The sequence below is a fragment of the Phalacrocorax carbo genome, chromosome 15 (assembly GCF_963921805.1).
Source record: "Phalacrocorax carbo chromosome 15, bPhaCar2.1, whole genome shotgun sequence".
NCBI classification, from domain to species: Eukaryota; Metazoa; Chordata; class Aves; order Suliformes; family Phalacrocoracidae; genus Phalacrocorax; species Phalacrocorax carbo.
In genome coordinates, this window is record NC_087527.1 from 10,120,174 (window position 1) to 10,127,181 (window position 7,008).

Below are 7,008 nucleotides of genomic sequence, written 5' to 3' on the forward strand. Positions count from 1 at the left end.
AAGTTTCTGTATATTTTTTGAGTGCTGGACTTACAAACACCCCTGTAACCCTCACCAGCACAGGAACAGACTGTAGGATTCCTGGGGTTCACTCCATTTCTGGAGAGAATAGAATGGCTATGTTACAGAGGAAAAATTAATTTTTCTCTGCCTGGATAACCACAAATAAAAATATGTTGTTCTATTATCAATTTTATTTCTGCTAGTGCTTAAAACTAAAAAAACCCCAAACCTCACTTCAAGCCATTCCCACGCCTACCAGGAATGCAGTCAGACCTGGCATGACTCTTCCCAGTTCAGGTGGACAGTGGGGAGGAGAGTTTCAAGCTGTAGGAAACAAACTGCAATGTGGCTATGCCAGGTGTAGTTTCTGGTTGTCTTCCCATCTGCACCCAGATCACTCCCTGGGGCTGATGCCATTACTCCCAAAAGGGCAGTTTCTACACCGTCGCCAAGGTGGAGCTTTTTTGGCAAGACCAAGTCCCTCGCTGCCACAGTGTAAGTGAGGATGGTGCCACTTCCCTTGGTCAGAGGGATGGTCCAAGGGCAAACCTGGACCGGGAAGGGACTGAACAGACACCCTTGTCTGAACCTTCCCCTTCCTTTCTCCCCAGGACAGAGCAGGCACATCTGCATCCTGGACACCCATGCAGCTGGGCCACAACAAACCTCAGGGACAGTTCATGCTACTGTCCCCAGTCCTGCGAGACCCCCCAGAAAAGCCCCAGAGGCTAACTGGTCTTCTTCGCGCTGGACATACTCTGCTCAGGTGGCAGGACCGTCTCGATCTGAAACGACACAAACTGGCCCTTCTTCAGCTTCTTCAGGGAGCTGGCAGTGTTGCTCCCAAACATGTTGTCTTCCACTTTGAAAGCAAGAGAGGGCAGGCCCCGACTTTTCCTTTTCACACTCTTCCGCTCCCGCTTGTAGGCTGTGGTCATGTTGGCGATCACCTGTAAAGCAGATTGCTTTGGCTGGGCCTTGAGACACCGCTTAAAAATCAGCTTGCATCTGTCTCATGCAAGCTCAGTAAGCGAGAGTTGGTGGTGCAGCGTGCAGAGCTCAGCTTGGCAAGCCAAGGCTGTGCTGGCAAGTGCCAGCACAGCTGGCTGCACCCTGGGGCAAGGGAGGGACTAAGCAAGATCTTCCCAGCCTTATTCTCACCAACCCCAAACTAGCAGGGCATATTACATTAAGAAATTGTCATTTCATGGCAGTGCACAGAGGAGCTGTTAGTTCTCAGTCAGTAGGGGGCAGAAAGGGAACTAGGCTGGAGTAACACGGAGCCAAAGGAAGCTTTTATCAGTTCCTGTTAATTACAGCCTCAATCCTGGCCCATCTGTGGGCAAGTGTTGACAACCTGGACACCAGAAGCGCCCTTATGGACAGAGCAGGACACTTCAGCATTACCTAGACAGAGCTCTTGCTGCCCTGTGCCATGATATGCGTCTCCATTTCACAAAAGGGGAATCTGAGCTAGAGAGCCTGAGCTGCCAGAGGGATCAGCTGGGAACAGATCCCACATATTCAGCTCCCAGACCTCCTCCCTCCTGTCCCATTTTACTGCTGCTCTTCCCTGGCAAGAAGAATCACAGTCCATGTGGGATCGGAGAGGACCACATAATGCTGTCCGAGTCTAAGTAGTGGCAGAGCAAACAAAGCACTTGAGCCTTGCCTATTATTTTTTGGCACATAGATCACCAAGCACTTTACAGGGGCACTGAGCTCATTTTTAAGTCAGGAAACCAAGAAACAGAGAGACAAAATGACTTGCCCAAAGTCACCCAGCACATTAGAGATTGTTGGGAACTGAATGTTGGCCTTGCTCCCCAAACCCAGCTCTCTGCCCACTGGGCCACTGGTCTTCAGGATAGCCCCAGCCTCCCCAGTTTCTCTCATTTTGGAGCAGGGATGCTTTTAACATTCTTAATTACACAGCGTGTCCCTAAAGGCTTTTTGTCCCTGCCTATAGACAGACTCCCTTGGCTGATTTGAGATGCAGATTACAGAGCAGAGTGCTGGGCAGGCTGAGACACAGCTCTCATTAGCCTTGATGGGGCAAGCCAGTCCTTTGTATTTCATCACCCAGCTTCCTCATGGCACCAAATAGCACCAGCTCAGAGGGTCCAGCTCTGCTTCCACTGCCTTTGGCACGCATCAAGGTGCCAGCGTCCACCTCTCCCCTCAGGCCAGGACTGTGGACCCTCAGGCAGTGCTTAACTGACACCTGCCTTGCTCCTGCCCAGCCAGACACGCTGCCTCCCTGCCACACTCGAGCCTATCAGCTACCTGCTATGCTCAGTGACAGGAGAGAGTCTGCAGGCAAAGGACTCCTGTGAGATTGCATTTCTGGACAGATGGGGCCAGGGGCTCTCTCTAGGCACCTGAGCAGGCCCATGCTATGCCATGATCCTTGTGTAGGCAAATCCCTTCTGTGCAGCTCATGCACAGCCCGGTGCAAGGGGCCTTGGGAGGGTCTTAGTTGCAAAATTATTTCAAGGCACTGTAGGACTTACAATTTCTTTTACCGCATTCTGCTGCTCCTGAACTGTGGCTGTGAATGGCGGGAGGCTGTCTGCCTTACCAGAGCTAGCCCCCTGCTCTTTAGAGTCCTTGACAAAATCCACCTGCAACATACAGATATTTGGGTGTTATTCTGCAACTGTGCCAGTGGCAAACCTCCTACAAGACTCTTTTGTCAAGAAGTTACCTCAGATGACAGGCACACATATCTGTTGAACATAAGGAAGAAGGGGGTGTACTTTGTGATGGAGTTGACTGAGGTGCGGAAATTGAAGAGCACAGGGTCGAGGTTGGTGTCCCATTCACTGGGCTTCTCGTTCACTACATTGCAGATGGAGGATTTGAGCAGCTCAGCGCTGCGGTCATCCAGGCCTGTGCAGTCTGCAGGGTCTGCTGGGGTGAGGATCTGTGAGATGTTCCAGCGCTCGCATAAATGCCGGCTGACCTGCAAAGGCATGGGTCATTGGTCATGCCCACGGGAGAACAAGGCAGGTTTGCACCACAGCAGCTAGCAGCTTCCACAGCATGAGATGGTACCAGCCCCATGCCACGAGATGCTGCTCAGCAGAAAAAGCTCCCCAGAAAAGTTAGAGCCAGACAAAATGTTTTGCAACAACTGCTCCTGTGCTTGGGGCTTTCCACTGCCCTGGGAAGCTTGGTTAATCCCAGGGTAGGGCAGGAATCTCAGACATCTCACAGGACCTTTCCTTCTGAGCAGAAAGGCTGCAGTGTGGCTGGAGGACTTGCACCACAGAACCGTAACCTTAAATCCCTAACAGGGTGAAAGCATTGGCAAATAATCTACTGCTGGCAACAGGGCTGGGGCAGGGAGAAGGCAGCATCAGCTCCTAGATGGCAAGCTGCAGCTGTGCCTTTGGGACTTGCTGCCCAAAATCCCTGCTCAAGATCACTTTGCTTTTCCCTGAACCATCCAGCACCTGACCTACCTCCTCACAGAAGTCCCATGTCTGACTGGCGTAAATGTTCTTGGATGCTCCAAACCTGGAAAAAGAAGAGGACACACAACTGGTTTTACTCCATCAGCTGCAGGGCAAAGCTGGAGAAGTTCAGCCCTCGTGGGAAATGGGATACAAAAGGGACAGAGGCCTTCCAGTGGAGCTGGTGCTAAGGAGGCTGGCACGACCTCATCTCCCCAAGAGCAGAGAGCAGTCTGCTGGCTCCATCTGTTCCAAAACAGCCAAGCCTGTTTGCTTTCAAATGATAAGGTAGTTGGAAAAAGAAGCAATTTCTTGCTCTGAATGCAAATCTGTGCTGGCCACATGCATTTTCCACAAGGATGTGCACCATTTTAGTGTAAAATAAACACTTTCTGGCAGGGGGTAGTCAGGGCATGGTTTAAAACTTCCGCAAACAACTGGGCACCAGCTCTTTTGGCCTTGGAGCTACTCAGAGTACCACTTTTGCCTCTTTCTCCCCTCCCCTGATAACAAGAGGAGAACAGGCTCTTCCCAAGTACTTTCTAAAGAGCAACTAAGAGGCACTGCATGGCCTCTGCTGTAGAACAGCAGAGTTCACAGAATCATTAAATTTGTAATAGACCTCTAAGATCATCAAGTCCAACTGTCAACCCAACACCCCCAGGCCTCCTAAACCATGTCACAAAGTGCCACGTCTACATGTTTTTTGAACACCTCCAGGGATGGTGACTCCCCCACCTCCCTGGGCAGCCTGTTCCAATGCCTGACTGCTCTTTCAGTAAAGACATGTTTTCCTAACATCCAATCTAAACCTCCTCTGACATAGCTTGAGGCCATTTCCTCCTGTCCTATTGCTTGTTACTTGGGAGAAGAGACCTTGCCACAGCCTCCTTTCAGGTAGTTGTAGAGAGTAATAAGGTCTCCCCTCAGCCTCCTCTTCTCCAGACTAAACAACCCCAGCTCCCTCAGCCGTTCCCCATCAGGCTTGTTCTCCAGACCCTTCACCACCTTCGTTGCCCTTCTCTGGACACACTCCAGCACCTCAATGTCCTTCTTGTACTGAGGGGCCCAAAACTGCACACAGTATTCAAGGTGCGGCCTCACCAGTGCCGAGTACAGGGGCCCCATCCCTGCCTGGCTCCTGCTGGCCACACTATTGTTGACACAAGCCCGGGGGCTGGTGGCCTCCTTGGCCCCCTGGGCACACTGCTGTCTCATGCTCAGCCGGCTGTCAGCCAGCACGCCCAGGGCCTTCTCCACCAGGCAGCTTCCCGGCTACTCTGCCCTAAGCCTGAAGCGCTGCATGGGGTTGTTGTGACCCAAGTGCAGGACCCGGCACTTGGCCTTGTTAAACCTCATACGATTGACCTTGGCCCATTGATCCAGCCTGTCCAGATCCCTCTGCAGAGCTGTCCTACCCTTGAGCAGATTGACACTCCCACCCAGTTTGGTGTCATCTGCAAACTTACTGAGGGCGCACTCAATCTCCTTGTCCAGATCATTCATGACGATGTTAACCAAGACTGCCCCTAAAACTGAGCCCTGGGGAACACCACTTGTGACCAGCACACAAGAGAGTTCCTGCTTGTGTGGGGAACCATCTCATGGACATAGACTATTTTTGCAACGCAAATCCCAGTGCGCCCCATCTCACTGCAGAGGTGCAATGTAACCAACAACAGAAGAGCCCACCTGTAAAAAACTGTAGCTAGGGCTTTAGCCACTGATAAGGGATCTTTCTTCTGCAGAGGAGCAGCCTCAACCCACTTTGTGAAGTAGTCAGTCACAAGGAGGACATGTGTATTGTTCTGGCTCGTCTCAGGAAAAGGTCCTGCATCAACAAAAATCAATGTGATGCCATAATATCGCCCAAATGAGGAAAGTTAAAAATGCAGCACGACAAAACAATGACTGCAAAAATGACCACAAATCTCTTCTGCAATGTCATTTGGCCAGTACTTTTCTGTGACCTTTGTCAGCAAAAATACACCCATCACAATCTCAATTCTGGGAAGTAATACACGCCCACAACTCCCATTGTGCGGAGAGGGAGCCAAGCCAGCCACACATATCAGGTTACAGCTTGGTAGGCTGCCATGGCCTCCTTGGCTCACGTGTAGCTGTAAGTCTGCCACGCTTCCTGATGGATGGCATGGAAGCCTTGAAAAGCTTGTCTGTCAGCCACAAACACTCACCATGAATGTCTAATCCCAGCACTTCCCAGGGTGATTCCACTTTGACAGGCCTTACTTTCCGTGATACATTCTTGTTATGCTCTGCGTTCTGGCACGTTTCACACATTTTGATCTGGAAAGGGAAAAGATGTACCAAAAGACCTTAAAATACACTGATGAATTCTGTCAGATTCAGACTGGACAGGTTATGAAGGGATGAGAGGGACAGCATGTCTGAGCAGCTCCCTTCTACCCAATAAAAATAGTAGGGTGCAAGAAAGAGAGGACAAAAACCAAAAGGTCGACACTGTTCACCTTTCACAAAACTCACCTGGCAGCTTTCTCTGACACAATAACCAATTTTCTCAACGTTGCCTATAGCTAAGACATTTCTCACCCTGTTTATAGGCAAATATTTATTGTATTTTAAACTTCTGCTGGCTAGAAAGATCATCAGCCTTAGGATGCTGGAGGAACACTGGCTGCTCAGACCATGCAACACAACCACACTCTTCACACCACACTGTTGCAAAGCCCTGCTGCAGGGAACTTTCAGCAATAAAACAGGTGAGGCAAAGCAGCAGAGGAGAGCCAGCAGAAACACTGAGCTCCTCCTGTTACAATAGTTTAGGGAACTGGGCAGCTCTGGCTGGAATCCCACCTGCTCAAAGGTTTATCTAGCAACAGTCGTCTGAAACAATCCCACCTTCCCATGCTAGCCAAAACTGCCCTGCATGAGGTGGCCTACCTGTGCAGGTTTCCTGATGCTTGGGGGAAAGACATCCAATCTATCCAGCTGCCTTGGGACGTTCCAACAGTTTCACCTGCAGAGTTACTTAGTGCGTGGCTTCAAAGCAACAGGCACTAGAAATGACCTCATCCCTGCATCAGGGCTCTTCCAGCTGCTCACTGGGGACTGCTGCCTGAACGTCCTGGGAAATACTCGTGTGTCATTAATGCGGTCAATGCTCTCAACTTACCCAGTCCACAACATCCTTCACAATCCCCAGCCAGTAGTACCGGCTTTGAATCCGGTGCACAGTCTTTTTCTGGCCTAGATGGTTCCCGATTTCGGTGAAATGGCTTTCCAGAAAGACTTGCCGTCTCCGTTCAGGATCCACAATCACCTCACGCTTTTCTTCCTTCTTGGGTCCCACGTAATAGAGGCAGCCACCTGCAATGCGAGATGTTTATCTAAAATGACACACCCTCACAGTCATATCAGCTACTCTGTCCTAGCGAGAGGGTAATTTTCTCTAGCAAGAAAAACAGGTGAGACACAACAAAGGAGTCTGTTGCCTTGGGACCTTCTATAACACCTCTGGAGAAGCTGCTAAACTAGAATCATCCCCAAATAAACCCAGGGATGTCTT